The sequence below is a fragment of the Dipodomys ordii genome, unplaced genomic scaffold (assembly GCF_000151885.1).
Source record: "Dipodomys ordii isolate 6190 unplaced genomic scaffold, Dord_2.0 Scaffold91, whole genome shotgun sequence".
NCBI classification, from domain to species: domain Eukaryota; kingdom Metazoa; phylum Chordata; class Mammalia; order Rodentia; family Heteromyidae; genus Dipodomys; species Dipodomys ordii.
In genome coordinates this window covers 3,679,083-3,689,008 of record NW_012267307.1, presented here as the reverse complement: position 1 = coordinate 3,689,008, position 9,926 = coordinate 3,679,083, and positions in this window count along the sequence as shown.

Sequence of the window (9,926 nt, the reverse complement as noted above, 5' to 3'; positions counted from 1 at the left end):
CCTCCCCCTCCCCCTCCGCCTCCTCTTCCATCCATAGCACGTGGAGTGGCTGCCCGGGTGCGCCCCACGCCCACCCCGTCTTCCGGAAACCACACAGGCGCATGCACGCTTGTTGATATGATGTGATTTGTGTACATGGTGTGCTGGATCCTGCCATGTCTCTCTCACGCACACACGCACGCACACACACACACATGCAGAGCACGTCTGTCATCTCAGCCACAGCGAGGTTGCAGAGTCAGCACAAGCCACAGCACCGTCAATGGCTGAGTTTTCCGGCCTGTGGAAAGCCCGCCTGGAGGGATGGCTGGCGCGTCCCGTCCTGTCTTCCCGGAAGTGAGCAGGTGTGGATGGCGAGCGCGGCGCGACCTTCCTGCTGCGGGGCCGCCCGCCTTCCTCGCTCTCCCGCATTCACGCTCCCACCTCCCTTGCGTCTAATGCCTTGTGGCATGAAACACACATCTTTGAAACAAAAATACACGCACACGCGCACACGCGCACACACGCACAGTGCAGCATGCTAATCTGCTCATTTGAAACCAGGAGTCCTCAGAGCTAAGAGAATTCTTGGTGGTGACCGGCCTTGTGAGCTGTGTGTGGCGGCAGTGCACGCCTGTGAAGGGGTGACATGTGGCCTGCCTGTCACCGCGGGGGCCGGGCCACCCTGGGGTCAGAAGGGAGGCCTGGCCCCTGCACACAGACCGGGGCTCCAGAGAGGCGCAGAGGGCCTTTGGTGCGCGGTTGGTTGGAGGGAACTCGGGTCTGCAGGCTTTCGCAGCTGGGCCTTGCCAGCTCTCCACGTGCTGAGCACGGTGTGTGGTCCTCTCTCTCAGACAGTCCGCGTTGTCCCCTGCCACCTCCCCCCACACCTCAGAGCCCGGCCTCTCTGGCCGCCCCACGGAGCCCTGTCATGCGGGAGCCCACTGGGATTTAATGTTTGCTTCCTCACTGTTAGAGCATTACATCAGTACCTGATGGATAATCTGTGTCCAGTGGTTCATTTGCTGCTTGGCTTGTACTGGAGAATATACAGGGTCTAGGCTATTGGACATTTGCAGTAGGCGCTGTCTGTTCCATCTTCTGTTAATTCAACAAAATACAAAGAAATCTGTTTCTCTCGGGTCTGGAGGCTGAGACGTCCTGGACCAGAGGCTGCCCTGAGAGCAGAGAGCGGCCCCGCGAGCCCGCTGGCTGGACCCGGGAGTGGGGAGCGGCCCCGCGAGCCCTCTGGCTGGACCCAGGAGTTAGGGCAGGCTCTGTGGCTCAGGCCTGTAATCTGAGCTACTCAGGAGAGGAGGACCAGGACAGTCAGGAAGACCATGGGTTGAAGCTAGCCCTACAAAAAAAGTTCATGAGATCCCACCTCAGCAGAAAAAGCTGGTTCAAGACGGTCATCCAGCCATGGTGGAAAGTGTAAATAGGAGGATTACAGTCCTGGACACAAAGGGGTAGATGGGAATGCAGGAGTGACATCATCAAGATGTGCTGTGCTCATTAATTGACATGAATTGAAGCCCTTTTGCACAACGAATTCAAGATGATATACATCTATTTTTTAAAATGGAGACCCTTCATCAGAAATGACCAGAGCAGAATGAGCTGGAGATGTGGCTCAAATACGGGGAGGGGGAGGGTGGGGAGGGGAGGGCCCCTCCAGCCACACTCTCTGCTGCCATCGCCCTGGTAAGGAGTCAGCCAGGCCGGCTCAGCCCAGCCCTGTCTCACGCATTCCTGAGACCCAGGCGGCCCGCCCCCACCCGGTCCACACCAGTGCCGAGCCCAGGGAGCGCTGGACACCGGCTTCTCCCACATTCCCGGCCTCCTGACACGGCACACAGATGGTGGCCAGAGCCTGGTTGTTTCCCTGGTATGGGGTGTAGGCAGGAGGGCAGAGGGCAGAGGGCAGGGGCCTGCTCTGCCCTACCCATCTTCCTCGGTTCTTGGCTCAGCTTGGCCTTCCTGAACCTCTTTACTGTGTGCTGCCAGCATGAATTTATGAGTCTCCTCTCAGAGTGCTGAGAAAACAGTCAATGTTAATGTCCCACTGTGCCCATTTTACACCTAAGATCACTGAGACTGAGGGGAATGAAAGATGCACAAGGCCCCAGCCTCTCAGAGTCCAAGGCTGCCACTCCCCTCCGTGCTGCAGACGCCACTGGCCTCCCTCCTCAGTGTGGGAGGCTCGGCCCCTGGGCTGGAGCAGAGCTGGGGAGCAAACAGAGCTAGCACCGTGTGGATTGGGGGAGGAGCACCACAGGAGGCAGGGGGTCTCTGAGGGTCCTCATGGTGGGGAGCCAGCCCGGAGCCCCAGGCCCATGACCTCAGATGCGGCCTGCTGAAGGCTCCACCACCAAGGTGTGAGGGTGTTTTCACGTGACTGCTGGTGTGCGCACACACGTGCGTGTGTGCATGTATGTGCACATTCACAGGCATGCGGGTGTCCCTGTGTGGTTGGTGTGTGTGCATGTGGGGGGGAGGGCTGAGGTCGGCTTTTTCTGTGTAGTGTGACTGCCAGTGTGAGTGTATGTGTGTGCACAAGTGCTGCATGCTATGTTGTGGGTGTGTATGTGTCAGTGAATGTGTGTACGTGTGCGACAGATATGTGTGGTGTGTGTAAGGAGGGTCTGAGAGGGCGGGAACTACATATGGCAAAGTCTCATGAACTTCCTGGTGCTGTCCTTTCTCAGATGGCCCCAGAGGCTGAGGAGAGCAAAGGCATAGGCAGAGAGGTTGGCCACAACTGCACAAAGACAGAAATGGGGCCAGCTGGGTGGAGGGGCCGAGGGGGGTGGCCGCTGGGTTGGGTGGACAGAGCTGCCGACAGGGTAAGGGGCTGCCCAGAGCAGAGAGCTCTGACTGTGGATGTGGCTTCCTCGAAAAGTGGGTGAGCACACATGGCCGTGGGCAGAGGCAAGGCCTCCCAGAGGGAAGCCCCTGGCCACGTGGACAGAGGTGAGGTCCAGAGACAGACAGGAAAAGGAGGAGGCCCTGCAGGTGTGTCCTGCTCTCTGGTTGCCAGCCCCACCCAGGGCCTCCCTCTGAGTGGCTGTCCAGCCCAGTCACCTCTCCCATTGCTCCCTGACCCCCGGCCGGCCCCCGACCTGGTTCTGCATCCTCACTGTGGGGAGCTCCCTGTGCTGGGGGAGATCTGGGCCAGGAGGAGACTCACACCATTCTCTCGCTGACAAACATCTCAACATACCCAGCGTGTTTCACGAGTCATCAAGACAGGAACACTTTCACAAGTGTTGTATTTAAAAATACAGACCGATCATCATGCAATGGTCATCATGCAATCACATTCCATATGGTTTATAAAATTTCAGTCTTTTTTGTCTAAGAATATTGTAAACTATTAACATGCTACAAATGTACTGTCCAGTGGTTTACCTAGATTATTCTGAGGAAACTGAACGCTCATGAGCTCTTTCATGGGTCATGTTAAATTTGAAAAGAAATAGACCTGGAAGAAAATTGTGCTCAGAATGGATTTTCATGCATCTGTGCTCCATTTCAAATAAAAAAAATACCTAATGATAGTGCCAACACATAAGAACACATCAAAAATTATATGTGTGCAGCTGTTGAAATATACATGAGAGCTATGAATAAATTCACATGTGAGCACATACATACATTCACATGTGAGTGTATAAATACATTCACATGTGAGCATATACATACATTCACATAAGTGTATACATACATTCACATAAGTGTATACATACATTCACATGTGAGCATATACATTCACATATGAGAGTATACATACATTCACAGGTGTATAAATACATTCACATGTGAGCATATACACACATTCACAAGTATATACATGCATTTACATGTGCGTGTATAAATACATTCACATGTGAGTATATACATACATTCATATATGAGTATAAATACATTCAAGTGTGAGCATTCAAGTGTGAATACATGCACTCACAAGTGTATACATACATTTACATGTGAGTGTATAAATACATTCACATGTGAGCATATACATGCATTCATATGTGTGTATAAATACATTCACATGTGAGCATATATATACATTCACACATGAGCGTATACATACATTCACATGTGAGCATATATATATATATACATTCACATATGAGAGGACATATGCATTCATATGTGTGCATATACATACATTCACACATGAGAGGATATATGCATTCACATGTGAGCATATACATACATTCACATGTGAGTATATACATACACTCGTATATGAGTGTATAAATACATTCACATGTGAACATATACATCCATTCATATATGAGTGTGTAAATACATTCACATGTGAGCGTATACATACATTCACATGTGGGCATATACATACATTCACACATGGGCACATACATGCATTCACGTGTGGGCATATACATACATTCACACATGGGCACATACATGCATTCACGTGTGGGCATATACATACATTCACACATGGGCACATACATGCATTCACATGTGGGCATACACATGCATTTACATGTGAGCATATAGATACATTTATATGTGAGAGTATACATACATTCATATATGGGCGTATACATGTATTTATATATGAGCATATACATTCATTCGTATGTGAGTGCATACACACAGTCACATATGAGCATGTGCACATGCACATATGAGTATAGACACGTGTTTATATGAGTGTGTACACCTATGAGTCCCTTTCTCATTATGCAAAGTTATGCATTCATGAGAACAGGACTAAAAAATCAGGTTTGAGAGGGTTGTACAGAGCCACATGTATGCTTTTCTTATTTGTTTTCCAGTTCCATTACTCGTGTTCTAATTTTTATTTTCCCAGAAGAAAAATCTAAGTTAAAAACAAACAACCAACTCCTAAAAAGAGGCATGGTAACCCGCCTAGAGCTAGTTCTTGAAAGGCTTTTCCTAGATGAACAGAGGAAAGCATCTCTCTCTGGAGCCAGGCCTGTTGGCCTGCCCAGCCCTGCGGGGCAGGTGGACACGCAGCAGCAACAACTTGTGACTGCCCGCGTCCGGTCCACGCAGCCTGTCCCCTTCGGACACACACGCAGTGTTTGCCCGGAGGAATTTTGCTTTCATCAGATCAACGCCATGTTGGTGGGGCTGCCATGACAGATGGAAGCAAGTCCTGCTTTCAAGGTGCTTCTGACCAAAGCTCAGCTCCTTCAGATACTCAGTGCGTCTACAGGAAGTATATGTTCTTGTAGTACAACCGTTCGTCTGTGTTGCCCATAACAGCTTCTGTTTCTAATGAGACCTGTTAAACACACAGTCAATGCACCAGGATGTGAAATGTGTTTGAGCCACTGCTGCAATTACAGCATTGGCATTTGAATTTGCTGACTTTTTTGTGCCTAAATTTGTAACCTTAACTTTGCCTTAACACGTTTTTATGTTTAATTTCACCCCCATTTTTTTAAGTAACAGAAAAGAAATCGGACAACTCTTGGATTTGGAGTGCTGGCCTCTGTGTGCTGAGCAGACACCTACACGGAGAGCGCAGAGCGGCGTCCTGCTGCGCGGGGCTGCCCTGCTCCGGGCCGAGGGCAGGCTGCCCTCCCGGGGCACACTGCCCTTCCTTCTCCCCTCTGCAGATTCGCAGAGGAAGAGCACCGAGGCCCTGCGTATGGAGGAAGCCTTAGCTTTGTCAGAGAGCGGTCACTGAGCAGACACCGGGGTGAAGGGAGAGAGGTCGTATTATTTTCCCTCCATCATTTTTTTTAATATCAAGAAATTGTGTAATTTCTGCCCAACTTATGATGACACCTCTGGCCACGAGCAGGCTGTGTGGACGGCGGTGGTCCCACGCAGGAACCCCGGCCCTGGCTCCCCGCCACGGGGGAAAGGCAGAGCTGGGGAGGGCAGGCCAAGGTCTTCTGCTGGGCGGGAATAGGAGCTGGGCCAGGGCAGCGTGACCACCCTCCTCGCTGCGCTGTCCGGAACCTTCCACATCGTGCCTCCCGGGTGGAAGAGGGCTGACTTTGAGTCTCAGGGGAAGAAGCATTTAGTTCTGGGGTTCACAGCCCCTTCCCCGGGCACGGGACATACCCGGGCCTGCTTCTCCACGCTGAGGCTCTGAGGATGGCCCCTGGAGGGTTTTGGGTACCGCAGGCCACCATCTGCGTTCCCCGGAGCCCACCGGGAGGAGGTGGAGGTGGGAGGCTGCCGACCGGACCGGGGGCGCTGGGCCTCGGCCGCTGGGAGGGGGAGGCCAGCCCCCCTCCCCTGCAGCCTCAGTGGTGGGTGGGGCAGAGCTTCATGGCTCCCACCGTACCGCCCGGCCCGAAGCCTGGGCACGCTAGGGGACGGCGTGCAGGCCGGCCGGCCCTGGCCAGCTACTCACAGCAGGATTTGCTCCCGAGTAGGTGAAGGCTGGTTCCGGGATGTGCCTTAAATATCACGAAGTTTCAGATTCTATAGGAAAGCCCAAGATAAGCTGAGGCATGGCTTTCTATAGGAGCACATTCTGCACACACATGCACCACATATATATATGTCCACTCAATGTTTGAAACGTTGGTGTTGCAAAGTTACCATTACTTTTCAGGTAATGTTGCATAATGCTTTCAATATTTCTATATCACCACCCATCCTTCATAAATACTTTTGGAGGTTAAACACTATTTAGTAGTTCTGTCATTGCTTAGGATTATTGTGTTGTTAGGATTGTTGTGCTGAGGATGGTTGAGTTGGTATTAAGTTGTTATTGGAGTTAATGTCACTCATGTTTAAACGATGCACATGCATGTTATATGTGCACGGGTATTAGCTCAGGCTTGTAGAAGCAGCTCTGTCAGCATGTTAGACAAAGGGGACACTGTCAGGTGGCTCTGCCGGCCGGGCATGGGGCGGAGGGAGCACTGCGTCCACCCTCACCAGGCCACGGGGAGCACTCGGGGTAGATTTGAATTTCACACTTGGAGAGATGTGACAGTGACTCTGTGCATTTTCTCATTCGATACTACAACAGTGGGCAAGCAAGACTGGCTGGGCTGGCCCAGGCTGGAGACCGGGCCTCGCCCCGGTTGAATGGGAGAGCATCTTCGTGCGAGAAGTCTAAGAGACTTATTTGCCCAGGGTGGGAATATGGGGAACAAAGCTTTAGCATACTTAAATCACATGTCAATGATCACATTAAGCTAGCACATGTTATCATGTTACTGATCTAAACGTATATTGTTCCTGCGCTTCCTTTCAGATGGAGGAGATGGAGGAGTGGCCGAGGCCAGCTCCGGGGACGTGGGCAGCCACAGCGTGGTCGGCAGCGTGGAGTGCAGCCACCTCCCCCGCCCACCCGCGTGCTGCTGCCGTCCACGTGGCCCCGGCTCCTGTGTACCCTGTGCTGCGGCTTCACCGTGGAGAGGGGGGCAGCCCCCCACAACTACCAGCTACGCCAAGGAAATGGCCGACAAGGTGGGGAGCGGTCAGTGCGTAGTCAAAGAGTACCCGTTCAGTTTTGAGTAGCGTGGCCTTAAAAACGTTCATTTCACTTTTGTTTTTGGCAGCTTATTAGACCCAGAAATAGGGAGCATCGGCCCAGCCCCCGAGGCCCACACTTAAGCATCAGCGTGTGCCCCCCCGTTCCCCATTCCCCGTTCTTCCAAAGGTTGGGAAATATTAACATCCGGCTGATTCATGTTTTTCGGAGCCCCTCTGCTGGCACCTTACCCCACACGGCGGAGCCGCGGTTAAATTATCCGTGGTATTGGCAACTCGCAGGTCGTTGACTACCCCAATTTAATTTGGGCAGGACAGGACATTTCTAATAATTAATACTGTAATAACACTTAATGATCTGCACTCATGCAGTCTGAAGATCCAGCTAATGGTGCAGTTTTAGTGAGTGCACAAATAGCAAGTTTTAAATGTGTCAAGTGATACTATTTCAGCATCCCAGAGCCAGGCAGGAGACCCTGCCCAGGGGCGCTGGCTGACCCGGTCTGGGCCTAGACACGGGGTGGCGTGGTCTCCGGGGAGGGCTGTGTGGCCCGGACGGGGGCAGGGAGGGAGGCGCTTTTACTAGCCGGGCTGGGACTGCAGGGGAGGAGCAAGCAGAGTGGCTGGAATAGAAGCCGGGCCAGGAGGATGCCACCAACCTCATTAGGAAGGAAGCCACAGCTGGAGCCCTGCCCAGTAGCACAGCCCCCCGCCTTTCCACTGCACCACCGCCCTGTCCTCAGAGCTCCTCTGCAGGCCCGGCCCAGTCAGACAAGAAGCTCCCGTGGTGGGGGTCGTGTTCCATGCAGAGCCGTGGTTCCATCGTGTCCTGTTTGAATGAGGAAAACACGGAGTTCTATACCACCCGTCACATTCAGAAGAGCAAAGATGATCAAATTCAACTTGTAAATACGGTCCACATAACCGGGGAGTTGCTAGCCCTTGTGTGTTCACACCCGTGTGCTGTCTTTTCCTGGATGGGCATTTCCAGTCACTATTTTTAACAACAGGAATAAGATACCAAACAAAGCACAAGGAGAATGAGCCTGCCCAATCTGTGTTCTTCTCCTCTGCTTCCCTTCCCTCTGCCATGCTCTGGGAACGCAGGACCCAGCATGCAGATCAAATGTCATCCGTTATCAGCCAGCACTATAGATCCATGGGGGGTGGGTGGGAGAGGAGAGGGGAGAGGGGGGAAGGCGAGGGAGGGAGGGAAGGTCCATGTGGACAGCAACACACGAATGGGCTTTGTGAAGCCTCAAGTGATTGAGATGCTCTGGCACAAATAGCACCGACTCAACATTGCCTGTGACGTATTTCCAAATGAAGTGTGTTTCTGTGCTGCCGCAGCAGAGGGGCCACAGACGGCCGTGGCGAGGAGAATGGCGGCTCCCCTCCGCCTTCCGGCCAGGGCAGCTGCCGCGGCCTTCCCGAGGTGCCCCGGCTGCACCTGCACCCACCTTGGCAAAGGGGACTTCTGCTCCTGAGCAGAGTCTGTTGGAGACATCTGCGGGCTCGAGGAGAGGAGGGGACACCAGGAGAAGCACAGGGCCCGGCCTCCCGTGGGGGCCAGCAGAGAGGAAGACCCACAAAACCAGTGGTCCACTCCAGACTCACCCAGAGCCAGTCGCTGCTTCCAGAAAGCTCCATTCTCCATGTGCTGCTCTTGTCTCCCTCCACCCAGAGGCCAGCATTGCAGGCTGGCATGAGATCAGGGTCTCGTGGCCAGTGGGGAGTGGACCCTGCAGAGAGAAGAAGCTGGCGGGAGCCGAGGGGCTCAAGGTGAGAATGGACACCAGGCCCCCTCTGGCCTCCTGTGGCCAGGCCGGCTCTCCCACTGTGCGGGCCGGCCACAGAGCTCTGTGAGCACACTGGCCAGTGAGCAACCCCAGCCTGCCTTCACTCGGTAGCCCGGCCACAGGAACTCCCTGAGGACTCCGGCCGGCGAGTGACCCTGGCCTGCTGGTACTCGGTAGGCCCGGCCTCCACAGCCTGCTGTCACTCGGTAGGCCCGGCCTCCCCGGCCTGCTACTCTGTAGGCCCGGCCTCCCCGGCCTGCTACTCGGTTGGCCCGGCCTCCCCGGCCTGCTACTCAGTAGGCCCGGCCTCCCCGGCCTGCTACTCGGTTGGCCCGGCCTCCCCGGCCTGGTACTCCGTAGGCCCGGCCTCCCCGGCCTGCTGTCACTGTGTCTGCCCGGCCTTCCTGGTCTGCTGTCACTTGGTCGCCCCAGCCTCCCGTCCATGGAGGGCTCGGAGCCGGGCAGGTGGAGTGGGGTCCTCGCTGTCAGGCCCCGCCTGGGGTGGGACTCTGAGGTCAATGGCAGGGCCTCAGGCCTTCAGTGGGACCCCTCCCCACCCCAGAGCTTGGGCCTTTTGCGCTGGGCTAGAGCGGCAGGTGGGCCCCCGGCACGGGCGAGGGCAGGTGGTGGACCTGGCCATGGGGCGCGGGCGGGCGGTGGTTTAGGGTGCGGGGCGCGGGC